Raw genomic sequence first — 13475 nt, 5'->3', positions numbered from 1 at the left:
TTCGAATGTCCTTAACATGAATGTCTTTATACATTTAGCATGGATGCTAGTTAAGGACATTTTGTGTATTTGCTAATTCTATGCTTTATAAAAGAAGGCATTGTAGCAGCCATTCTAAAAATTAAATATGAGATTGTTGCTATAGATGGATTAAACATTTATTGAATGATTGAATCCGTGTTTCCGTAGATTCAGTGTTGAAATTTGATTTTAAAAATAATAATAACGTTTAATTTTTAAGTTACAAATGCTAAAGGGCACCACAATCATGGATTCACAGTTCCAGTCAGATAAGTCACTAAGTCATACAAAATAAGGTATTTTAATGAATCAATATGACGAAATTGTCATAAATGGTTCACTTTCATAAAAATAAAAAACACAGTGGATTTGATTGAAAAATGCAGTATTTCAGCAATAAACCGTGCTTCTCAAGCTATGTTGCGCTACTGACCTCTAGTGGTGAAATCACAGTATAGCAGCGTTCTATCACACCACAAGGGGGCGATGCAGAGAAAAGTTGTCTAGGACTATAAATCAAGTTTCTTGGAATGATTTCAAAGGAATTTAGGGAGCACTCCAAGTGTATCATGTGAGATATTCTATTAAGATCTCAATGTACTTGAAACTGCCGCAATCATTTTTGGCAGAACCCTCTGACCCAAGTGTGACCTAAATATCCAAAAAAATGTGTTCAGTGTGTGATTACAGAGAGGGAGTCAGTGTATCATCCTCAAAGTCAAATAAACAAAGAGACAGATACAGATAACACTGCCAAGCTTCACTTTTTATTTTATTACACACTTATTTAAATATCAAATTATAAAGCAATGGCTGCAACATTGACTGCAACACAATTTCCACTATGGTGGAATGGTCCACTAAAAATGAATACATGAATATTCACAAAAAAATTAATGAATATAAAATGTACGTCTTCTATTGCTCAGGGAGTTTATTTAAATGGTGAACTTTCTAGGAAAAACACTACTCATGATCTCAAAGGAGGCCGCATGTTACAGTAGCAATAAGAAAATGTTAGCTTAACAAAGCAATTTTAAAATTTTCACAAAAAAAAAAAATTACAAGGAATTTTTAATAGTATTGTCAAATGCAACTGGATGTCTTACCAAAGTGTTGCGTTTGGCACAGATCTATAATCAGGATAGATTTTGCACAATAAAAAGTCTATTTCAGTTTCCAGCTTGGCCAAAGCGAAGGCCTGGAGCTACTCAGTAATATGTAAATAAAAATTTAAGGTGACTTCCTCACATTTAGTAACTGACCATGTAATCAGTTAAGTAATCATGTCATGGCCAGTCAAGCCATGGCAATGTCATTACTTAATCATATCACTACTTTACTTATATTTGAGTCGCCAGTTTATTAAAGTAAAACAAAAATAAAAAAAAACCTTCTTTACAATAAAAAGATAATATAGCAACAATTGAATGAATATATACATCAGAATCACAATATATTATATAAAAGCAGGACACGGAAGCATTATGTACCCTACACAAAACACAATAAAAGCAGGAAATAATATAAACATTTAAGTTTAAACATATTATGTACTGTAGATCTATAGATGTTAAGCAGAGCCTTAGGCCAAAGAAAAACAAAGGCTGGTCTTGTCAGGTGGCAGAAACAACAACAGCTGTGGTGAATGCTTTTATTAAAAATAAAAACTGGCAAACTCAAGCAAATCTGAATCACTGTATCAATTGCAAAATCCAGGAACATGCAAAAGGGTCAGGCCATGTACAGACAGGTTATCATAGGACGAGGCTAAAATCAGATAGCAAGAAAACAAACGAGGGTCAAAAACAGGATTCTCAAACATGAAATAAAGGCTTGGTAAGTCAGATGCTTGAATAGAGCTGAACAAATACATTGCAACGTGTCTGTGTTGGGAGCGTGCTTATGTAGTGTGGTGGTGATTGAGTCTACGTGTGTGCAATCAGAAATCAGGTGAACTTGAGCATGTGATCTGAAAGTTGGAGGCCATGGTAGCCATTTTTGTAATCTGATGTGCACTCTGGGAAATGGCGTCAGATACTGAATTCGGTGTTGAAATGACAGGTCTTAAAGTGCACCTATTATGGTTTTTCAAATATTACCTTTCATGTAGTGTGTTATGGAGCTGTCTGTGAATGTAAAAACATCAGCAAAGTTTAAAAAAATCAAAGTGCACGACAAAAACGGAGTTATTGACTCCCAAAAGAAGGAACTGATTCTGAACAGCTGAAACAAGTCATTAGTAATTCCAGACTTACTTCCTGTATTAACTGATGTAGGTTTGTAACAAAAAGCCCCACCTCTGGTCTTCATTAGATGCTTTGACCCACCCTCAAGCACTACTGTTGTAGTTGCCCTGAAAGTTACAGATTACTGCTGTCACCATGTCTAGAAGTTGTTTTTTGCACTGCAAAAGCAAAACTACTTTGCATGGACTACCAAGAGATGAGGATGTAAAGTGTTGGTGGTTAGAATTCATTGTTAAAATGATACCACAGCAGTTCAGCTCCGAGCTTTTGTATTTATGTTCCCGCCATTTTACTGACATCTGCTTCTCAAATCTAGCTGACGTCAACAATTATTTATTAAAGATGGAGCCGTACCCACTTTATTTGGACAATCTTTCGCCTCTAGATCACAACAAGTATGATTTAATTATTTATGTATATATTTTCTACCGAGTGTTCTAAATGCGTGGTTTTGTGTTGTATACCTGTACAGCCAGTGCACAGCTGTTAGCCTCTGTTAATCGGGTGACACACGTTGTTGCCAAACTACATATAAACTTACCACTGAGAAATATCCAGGTCTCGTCTTGCTTGCAGTGGTGGTTGGGGTTGATGTTCACCTTCCCATGTATGACTATCAAACTCAGGCTCAAATTGATATTGTTGTGTAAATGCATGATGCTAAACGGTTAGCTGTAGACTTCTGCTAACCGGCTAACTCACGTTATCTAATCAGCAGTGGGCCCAATATTACCTACAGTTTTGTCGCTTAGGCCAGAGACACACTAGATGATTTATTTATTTATTTACTTAATCTTAACCGTGGGAGAGCACAGACATAAGGACAGTTTCAATCAATTTTTAACATTATATTCCTCTGAATGCACACTAGAAGATTCGTCCAAAGCGCGAGACAACACGCCTGTCTTTAGTAACCATTTCACAGACACAAGATCTCACTCGCATTTCATCAAACATAACTTCAGAAGACTTTTTATTATTTATTTATTTTATTTATTTATTTATTATCCGCATATCAGCCATCTCATTCACACAGCAGAAAGTTAAAACAGACTTTTTTTTTTCTTTTTTTTCCATCTCATCCTGACGTAGCTGAAACTCGTTATGGTAGTGGGCGTTTCCTTTTTGGAACACGCTGACAGCGGTAGACCAATCACAACAGACTGGGATATCTGACCAATCAGAGCTGAATATGCTCTCTGAGGAAGAGTTTAGAATGAATCATTTAGAAAGAATCATTTAATGAGTCGTTTGCGACACGGGGTGGGGGGATGTGTAGATTAAAGTGTTTTTGACCTTGGATGCATGTAATTTATTATATGAGACCTTTAAAACAAAATTAGGCATGTTTCAAAACCATAATAGATGTGCTTTAAGATAGGATTTAAACTGTTAATAGTGTGAAGTTCTAAACTATTGTGTCTGTGCAAAAGCGAGCTCCATCCATGTAAAAATCACAACTCAAACGCCCACTGATCAATAATAAATACAAATGAATATTAATGAATATATGAAAAATAAATCTGTTTATGTGAATTTTCACTTCATATTTTTTTAACAATCATTTTTCTCAGGCTTATGGTAGGTAGGTAGATACACAGACATTCACATTATTGATCCCCAAGAAATATGGAAAAACTGATGTTGACAACATTAAATAAACACCCCTCACGTCTGATTTACGTGACAAACATAAGTTATAACAGGAAGTAACTTGCCTTGTCTTGTCTTGTGGACATTTCGAGAATATTAAATGTTCATTAATGAGTGAAAATGTATTGTTGGTTTTAGACTGTCTATGTCTGCTAGATACTCTTTCTACTACACTGAAACTATGATTACTTCGTAACTACGTCAACTATGTGCTAACCTGTTTGAACCAGAACTGAATGTTCTTCTCAAAAGACACTCTGTTTCCATATTCTGACTTTTATCACGCTTTTGAAACATCCAGTTGGTAACTGTTAAAGGTGTGCACGAATTAGTGTAATTTTGTTGATGTCAATAAATCAGTAATATTTTATATCATTACTCTCTGTACATGCATTTAGATCTTCACTTTCATCAAAAGAGCAGAAACCTATCTAATCTGGAACTGAATCATCAGGCAGACATTGTTTTCATGCTCTGTCCTCCTCTGGATGACTCTGGATACCTGACTCCCTGCTTTCTCACTCCCCTTTCCAGTATCGGTCACGTGACGGTAGTTTCAAAGAAAGCTGTGTGCTTCTAAATTGAACAAGAAAGCCTGTGTGAGCTTTGTGAGAGTGAACCAGTTTAGAGACAGTCAAGTCTGTATCAGGCTGGCACTAGAAAAGTGGACCAATATTTGTGAACTCTTTTAACTGGAAAAAAAAGTAGAGAGAAGGAAAACTGTTCTTTCAGTAAAACGTCTGCTGTTTCCCATAAAGAATAACAGCAGAGAAACAAAAATACTATTTTATATATGGATTATTATTCTTCTTTTTTTTTTTCTTTCTTTAGAACTGTGTGTTTAAGTACATGAATGATTTTGAAATTACTAGTCAAGTACATACTTACTCTAATACAGTATTTCTTTTTTCCTTAAATGAACAAATGAATGAAGCACACCATTGTGGGTTGGATTCTACAATATTTATCATTTTGTTTTCACACAAACGCCAACTCTTTCATTAATCCAGTAATTAACCAACAATTAGTTTTAGAAAAAAAAAAAAGTGTAATAACTGTATACAGAAGGGCAAAATGATACCAATTTTGAGTTTTTAAAATGTCAATTTCTATTCCTGTCTTTTTTTCTTCCTTAGTATTGATCATTTATCTTTAGTCAGTTACAGTTAAAATGTTTATTCAAGAATAGTTCATGAGTTTAAGAGTTGCACTAAAAATTCCTGTGTCTCGTTCGTTCTTTCTTTTGTTTTTGTTTGCTTGTTTTTCACTACACTACTTCTTGTTGCACTACAAATTTCTGTGTCTTTCTTTTGTTCTTTCTTTCTTTCTTTTTTTGTTTGTTTGCTTTTTTGTGTTTGTTTTTCTAGTGTGATAGTGCTGACTGTGGATTTATATTTTATCAGCTCTATTTAGTTGAAAAAGAATAATGAACACCAAATTAAAAATATATATATATTTAAATTTGTTTTCTTTATTTTTTGATGTTTGTTTGTGTTTAGTAGTACGTTACTACTGGCATTTTAGCTTTAGCCAACTCTATTAGTTAAGAAATATTTGTTAAAGAATAATTACAGCTAAATAAAAAAATGGTGTCAATGAGTATCACAAATTCCACTTTTTCTTTTTTTCTGTGTTTATATCTGTCTTTTTATATTTTATTTTGTAATATGTTAGTATTGACCATGAATTTATCTTTAGTTAAGTGTATTTAGCTAACACAAAATGGAGGGGAAAAAATCACCAAATTTTAATTCCATATTGAATTTGGAAATGTCAAATGAAGTATTTTATTTGTAATGTCTAACCAAGAGTAAATGTTTATTATATGTTGAAACCTGATGTAAAAAAAACCCAAAAAAAACAAAACAAGCAAACAAAAAAACTGCTGAGCCCCTGATGTCTTCTACCCATAGACTTAAAAGAAGAATTTTCTCAAATGCATGCTGATCCTCCACAGCGAAATCTGTAGTGTTAACATATACAGTGTTAAATTAATGGCTCCCTCTGGACTTTCATAAACACTATAATATTAATTCAACACTGGATATTTTGCAGTGTGGTTTTGCAATAAATTTAAGGGAGTAAAGCCCTGTTCACACCGGGACGTTTTTCGCCGTGTTTTTTTGTGTTCCCACCCAGGCGTTAAACATGGACGACCTGCTGAATGAAAGTGCAAATTCCCTCCCTGACAGTAGATGGAGCTTATTGAAAAGCAGAAATACCCCGGTACACAAGGTGGCGCTGCACATCTTTCCGTTTCTGACACCCGCTTATCACTGAGAAGAAGAAGAAGGCCAGTATTTACGTCTTTAAGCCGTTCACACACTTAGTGCGAACTGCTTAAAGCAGGTATAGTAGGGTTTAGACTATAATATTGATCCTATAGTTTACTTTAAGTCATGAATGTTAAAGTTCACAATCGCTCTTATCATTAACATTAGCCGGCTAGCTTCAGATGCACTAATTAACTACATTAGATGCATTGAACTAACCAATCAGACTACCAGCTAGTCTCGTCTCTCACCTCTGCCAAGCAAGAAGAAGCCCACTAAAACCATAAACCACCAAAGAGCCATTGTTACTGGACAAAAAGTTTAAAAAAACGACACTGCAATGAGCTGAATATGTCTAAGACACAACATGAGGGATCATGGTGAAGCACAGATAAGGGAGGTTGGAGTTGAGGGGAGGGATACAGCTGATTGGAGGACATCATAGCATTCTTAATCCTGGTGTTGCTTGTATGGTAACCCTGCATTTTTTGGTCAAATATAGGCCTTGCATTTCCTCCAATGGATCTCCTCCTACATCTAGTTCACTGTGTTCCTCAGGCTGAGCAAGATTTATATATATATATATATATATATATATATATATATATATATATATAAAAGAACAATTTCTGAAATGATATGAACACAGAACACTGAGTAAAAATCTCTGCATATTCAGTAGTAGGCCTGAGTAATGATCTATATTTCCCAGTCTACATTCTTCCCTTGATTATTAAGATGGGTCATGTTTTGACCATCAGATTATTCTAAACATGTGTTATCTCAAAATTTGTGCTGCATATGTCTGGTGTAAAATGCCACACTGATTAAACATATCACAAGTTTACCACGACTGGTGTTTATAATCCATCCATCCATCCATCCATCCATCCATCCCTCCCTCTCGTCCTCTCTTGCAGTAGACGGTAATGAATGAGACGTGTGTTCTCCACAGTGCTGTCGCTGTCTAACCTGAACATCGTCCTGAAGTTTCTCCATAAACCAATCGTGGATGATGTTCTCCAAAGTCGCCCGATAGTCAGGGTCTTTTTCCAGGCACCCCGAGATCAGAGCTTGGCAGTCTGTGTGTGCAGTGATGAGTGAGAAATTAAAATGAAAAGAAAAACCAACAAATAATGATTTTGTTTAAATTCATTTTGCTGTGCAAGTTTTATGGCTTTATTCTACAGGTCTAAATGTGATGCTTCTGCATTTTCTCACCTCCAGACAGGTACCACTGTAGAGGTACGGGTGTATCAGTTATTTCATCGTTGATCTTAAAGGGGATGTCGCCACAGACCAAGCAGTACAGGAGGACACCCAGACTCCAAACGGTAGCAGGACGTCCTATATACTCTCGTGTCCACTCAGGAGGAGAGAAAACCAGAGTTCCTGAGTGAAAAGGAAAGAAAGCGCAGCAACGGTCACGTAAATGGTTCTCCGCTGCGTTTTGTTGGATTCTGTCCCGTACATATTATACAGTAACCTGCAAATCTTGTGTAGGTGAAGTCCTTCAACAACTCTCCACAGCCAAAGTCGATTAACTTCACCTGCAGCATCTCACAGTGTTGATCAGAAGGTTCTCTGGCTTGATGTCATGGTGAAAAACTCTGCGCTCACAGCAGTGTCAAGCAGCCCGAACCACCTGCTGCATGATGTTTCGAGCCAGTGGTTTAGACAATCAACTGTTGTTATGCCTACAGAAGTCTTGCAGGTCCATGCAGGGAATGGGTCACTCCAGAACCAAGACAAAGACTTCGGACATCTCTAACCAGTCCAGTAGCTCCAAGACGTTCTCACAACGAGGCGGCATGGACACCATCTTCATCAACGCCACCTCCAAAAGCAGGCTCTCTGTTTCTCCAGGCTAAAATGACAATTAAGACTTGGGTTGGGTATGAGATATGTCTGAAACATATATGTTTTCATTAGACTCTAATGCTTCTCTGTAAAGTAGGTGTACAGGAGTGTTACTCACAATGGTGATGTATTTGTCGTAGGCAGACTTGGCCACAAATTTGATAGTGACCTGTTCACATATACAAAACATAATTAGTAAGTTCTAAAAGTTAGTTACTAATTAGTATAATTAATACAATTTCACGGTTATTACACGAGGCTCACAGGAACTCGGAGAAGTTTCTATATTGTTTCTATATTTCCTATATTGTATCAATTAATGACAACGAACTGTACATGTGCAAATGTCTTACCATTTTCCCATTTGCCTTACGAACTCCAGCATAGACAGAGCCGAAGCCTCCTTGTCCCAGCAGCTCTCCAATGTCGTACCATGACGCAAACATCTCTGTCAAACCCACAGACCATCATTCAGTTCAACTCAAATAAGGATGAAAGAGCATCTGTATGTTCACAAATAGTTTTTGTGCAGAAAGTGAATTCTAATATACCAGCCTCTGCTATATTCAGCATCATAGGAGTAGGCTGGCACGCAGGACTCTCAGAAAATTGGAATGGTGGAAAGCCTGGGAACTTCTCATCATCTCTCTCATCCTGCTCTGGATCATTGAGAAACACCACAGAAGGAGGCATCACGTTGTGCTGATGTACTTCAGCCGCATGAATCCGGTGAAGATTTTGCACCACTCTGGTTCCTCTGCCTTCCTTTGGTGAATCTTCTCAGACATCTTCAAGACAGACAAGGAAAATAAATTGGTGATGGGACAATACTATGAATTTTAAACCTGGAGAATCTCGGTCGTCATGTTTACCAGAATAATCTGCCTTGTCAAGGCCTCTGTGATGCTGGAGGGGCAGGTGGCGATTGCTCTAGTGACGGATTCGCAGTATTCAAGAGCTAGAAAGAGCAGAAAGTCCTTCCTTGGCTAGCATGCTAGCGTGAAGGAACTTGTATTTCTACGACAGAGTCATTCATTTTTAGTACAATGATTCCTGCTTAAATTTCACATGGAAAAGATGGGTTTTTTTAAAAAGAAAAATTCTAACCTAGAAGTTAGGTTATGTGAAACCTGAGGTCATGAACAGCACATATTCGTAAACCTCAGATCGCTCAGTAGTTTCACTGGCGGCCGATTATCGAATGGCAAGCTGGTGCAAAAGAGAATTCTCTCTTAGTCGCAAGTGAAGGAAAGTAATCACACTCATGCATGGACATACGGACATACGCACGAAATACCAGTCACATCCAATCAGCTCGAAGCTGGAGGTACTATATGATCCCAGCTCCAGTTGTGCCACGACACAGCAGATATGCACTGCAAAGATCTGTCCTCTGCAGGCTGCCGATGAAAAGCCAAACATCAGGCTTATGGACACACTGAAGTTTACTGTCAGAGAGATAGGTGTCTGTTTGGACTTATTTTTCAAAGTCATTTTAATCTCACTGTTACCTTTTGCATAACTACATCCATCCATCCATTTTCTGTACCGTTTAACCTACACAGGGTTGCGGGGAGCCTGAAGCATATCCCAGGTGACTAGGGGCACCAGGTGGGGGACACTCTGGACGGGGTGCCAACCCATCGCAGGGCACAATCGTACACACACTCACACATTCATTCACACATTACAGACAATTTGGGAATGCCAATCAGCCTACAACACATGGTTTTGGACTGGAGGAAGAAACCGGAGTACCCAGAGGAAACCCCTGAAGCATGGGGAGAACATGCAAACTCCATGCACACAGGACGGTGGCAGGATTCGAACCCCCTACCCCGGAGGTGCGAGGAAAACGTGCTAACCACTAGTCACCGTCCCCCTTATAACAACATATACAACAAATATGTTTTCAGGTCTTGGTCGAGGAAATACTGCTTCATTAAACTGTATAATATTTTATACAATAAATCATACTTTTACAGATCACTGGCAACCCTGGGCAAGGAGTGTTCATAGACCTTTGTCAGGTGACGTCACGCAACCTCCGTTTTGACTCAAAGCAGTGTACAGTTACTTCCGCCAGCATAGTGGAACGCCATGGAGTTTTCCCAGTCCCTTCTACATCTGCCAGAAATACATCTAGATGATGTACAGCAACTTGCACACAAATGTTCACTTATGACATGTTCTAAACTAGATAAAGGATACAAATACTTCATTGAGCAGTACCTGTTTGATTATTTAGATAAGCATTTGTGTATTGTCCAGCCCAGTTTACTAGCGGAGGATAACATTAGGATAACAGTAGTTGTTAGCTTTCTCTTCTGCAAATCTTTAAGTCCTTATTTTGGATTAATTTACTGTAATACAGACTGCAAACTCTTGTAGCAATCGTGTTCCATATTACTGATGTTAGCTATAGATTGTGTATTGTTAGATAATAGTCAATAAGTATTGCCGTAGCTTAGCTTAAGATCTTAGTGGGTTTAAAGCAAAAAAATTAATTTATTTATTAAATAAATAATAATGAAACTCACTTTTTGTTGCAATCAACAAAATCCCAGTGTAGCTCCTATCCTGGGTGAAGTGTCCAGCTTGTCGCTGCTTCACCACCCGGGAACAGAGGCCACCCTGATGGTGACGCTAATACAATAGCTACACCGGGATTTTGCTCAAATGCAACAAAAATTGAGTGTTTCATTATTATTATTTTGCTTTAAAAGCGCTAAGGAAAGCCATAAGCAAAGTTAAGCTAATTGATGCTTGTGCTTTTGCTGCAGGTAGATGGCAGAGCACACACTGCTTCTCATATCTCATAGGATATGATGCATATATACACTGGTGTATTTCATATATTGCTTCATAGATTGCTCTCCCTCCAGAATGTTTCATTTTAGCAGTAAGAAAACTGTTTTGTTGTCAAAAGTGGAATGTTAGTTGCGCCACCCTTGGTACTATGGCAACTTAAAGTAAAATGGAAGTACGTATACACTGCTTTGCGGAAAGGCGGACATTTTCTGATGTCATTGTGAAAAGGGCCTATTGACTACTATAAACTGACTACTAAGGTGCATTAGGTAGGAATATTCAGTCTGTAGAGGTTAAATGGGTGGATTTGAATAAGATTTGAATGATGTGTTAAGCTGATGTACACAAAACTCTGCACTCAGAGTCTATGGTGGTTCAGCTAGTGTTAGCATTACCAAGAGGTGTCATGACATAAACATGCAAAATTCAGCTCATAATGATTTATGATTTGTCAGCCGTCGCTGTTATTTTGATTTGCAATACAATATTCTCTAAGCTCCTATATTAGAACGTTAGCATTCCTAGCATTGCTGGTGAATTCAGCAGCTTGAAAGACAGGTTACAACTCTATAAACATGTTGGGGAGTGAATGTGTGTATAAAATGGCTGACAAAAGGCAAGCCACAAGCAAGCCTTGTGGACCGTAAAGCAGTTTCCAAGTGGGTTTTCCCAGCCATGTAAAACACTTTTGCTGAATTTTTCTATTTAGAGAAACAGTCTAAAATACTGTACTTAGTTTTCATTGACTATAACTGTTCAGCTTATATCAGTTCATACAGGATTCTGTGGTGTTCTTTTGATTGTTGTAGGCAAAAATGCTTGATTTTGCTTCATCGTTTTTTGTTGTTTTTTGTGGAAAACTACTCGAATTGGCAAAATTGCAATTGCACATAATTGTTTTGCACTGTGTCGTTCACAGCGATGTTTGTTGGTGAACAAGGCCTTTTACCTGTACTCATGTGCGACGCATGTGACTCGAGGAGGGCTTTGGCTAAATGCATGTTGTGATGATGTCACATGATGCGTCTTGGCCCAAATCTGCACTGATTTTGAAAAATTGCAAGCTCTTCCGAATAATGCAGAGTTTGCGATCTCACAATCCCAAAATCATGGAGGGACTGTTAAAGAGATAATTCACCAAAAAAATTAAAAATTCTGAATTCTCAAACTATTCAACTTTTAAGTTGAATAAAACTGCTGTACTTTTGATTGTGCCAAATGATTGTGGTGTTAATAATTTTTGCTTTTTTTGTAATTTAAAATGAAAAAATAAATGAGTGAGTCATTTCATGTCATAAAAAATGCCACCACATTCTATTAAGGGGAAACCGACTTAAATATTTGAACATACCTCTAGTGTTGTGTGGATGCACTTCGTCAGATGATCCAGGTCTTTCAAAAGCTGCTTGTCTTTTACAGTCTTCACAAGTGCTTTGTGGGCTTCAGATCCTGGACCTTAACCAAAGCTTGCTTCTCTGGCTTGTCTCATCTAGGGGCTCATGAGCACATCAGTGATAGTGCCTGTTCTGTGGCCAGTCGTGTCGGTTGGTAACATGGTGTATTACTGATACCCACTTCTCTTTCAACACCTCAGCGTCACCCTCACAGGTTTGTGCACTCCACCACAAATGATTTATAATGGATGGAATCCACTCTCCCAAGCCTTCATATTCCCACCTCTTAAATGCAATGGACAGTTTGTTTTTTTTGACATTCCTTTAGCCACATGCCAGGGATCAAAATCATGGTGTTTTTCTGAATGAAAGACCGTCATTTCCTTAACAATTTATGGATGTCTGTCAGTGGAGATGGTAGAAACCTTCACTCCATTTTCTTCTATGGTTTCAAGAGCTTCCTTAAAACCTTTGATTTCCATGGTATTAGAGCTTGAAACTTGGGTGCGGCTTATTACCTTGAAGTCCACCACCTTTTGACTCTGCACATCTAAAAAAGTGTAGCTGTCATTACAAACAAAGGTTTCTTCACTAAGTAATAAATAAATTTCAGTTAGCATGTTCAATACTTTTTTCTTGTGTCATTCCTCTTTATTACACATAACTTTATATATGGACTTTAATGTTGTGAATTCTTTATATTTACGGTTTTCTTGAGTTAATACTGCTATCTGGTGAAAATTTCATGTAAAAAGCTTCATTGGAAATATATTTACTGAAAAAAATGTTGACGCATTTAATACTTATTTCCCACACTGTATCTTATTTTATCCCAAATTTCCTACATAAGAACATTCCTTGTGCTCTGAGTTTCATGATATTCAGTTAATGGATTTGGCAAATATTCAGAGTGACTCCCGTTGTAAAATATATGTTATCATTTTATAAACAAACTGTTCCAATCTATCAAGCCTGGGCACGTTGGTAAATTGCTGTTTGATATTTAACAGTCTATCGCATGTTGTTGTCTATGGCAACATAACATTTATCTGGATTTAAAGAAAAGCTAGTCACTGATTGGCCTTTTTATAGTAGGTGGGCTTCAGTTGTACCAATTATGTGTTGGGGTGAAGACACAGGAATTCTAAATCTCTCAGTCTTTTTCTAGTGTGAACATAATTTTGATTCACTCTCATTACAACTCTGCAAATTTC

The 13475-nt window shown here is 37.4% G+C and overlaps 1 pseudogene; it reads right to left on the bottom strand.

The window, feature by feature from the left end:
* Window positions 1-7388: 7388 nt before the first annotated feature.
* On the bottom strand, window positions 7389-8749 carry LOC128624561 (serine/threonine-protein kinase pim-3-like; annotated as a pseudogene).
* Window positions 8750-13475: the final 4726 nt, after the last annotated feature.

This window comes from Ictalurus furcatus, chromosome 20 (genome assembly GCF_023375685.1).
Source record: "Ictalurus furcatus strain D&B chromosome 20, Billie_1.0, whole genome shotgun sequence".
Classification (NCBI taxonomy): domain Eukaryota; kingdom Metazoa; phylum Chordata; class Actinopteri; order Siluriformes; family Ictaluridae; genus Ictalurus; species Ictalurus furcatus.
This window is presented reverse-complemented; position numbering and strand designations above follow the sequence as displayed.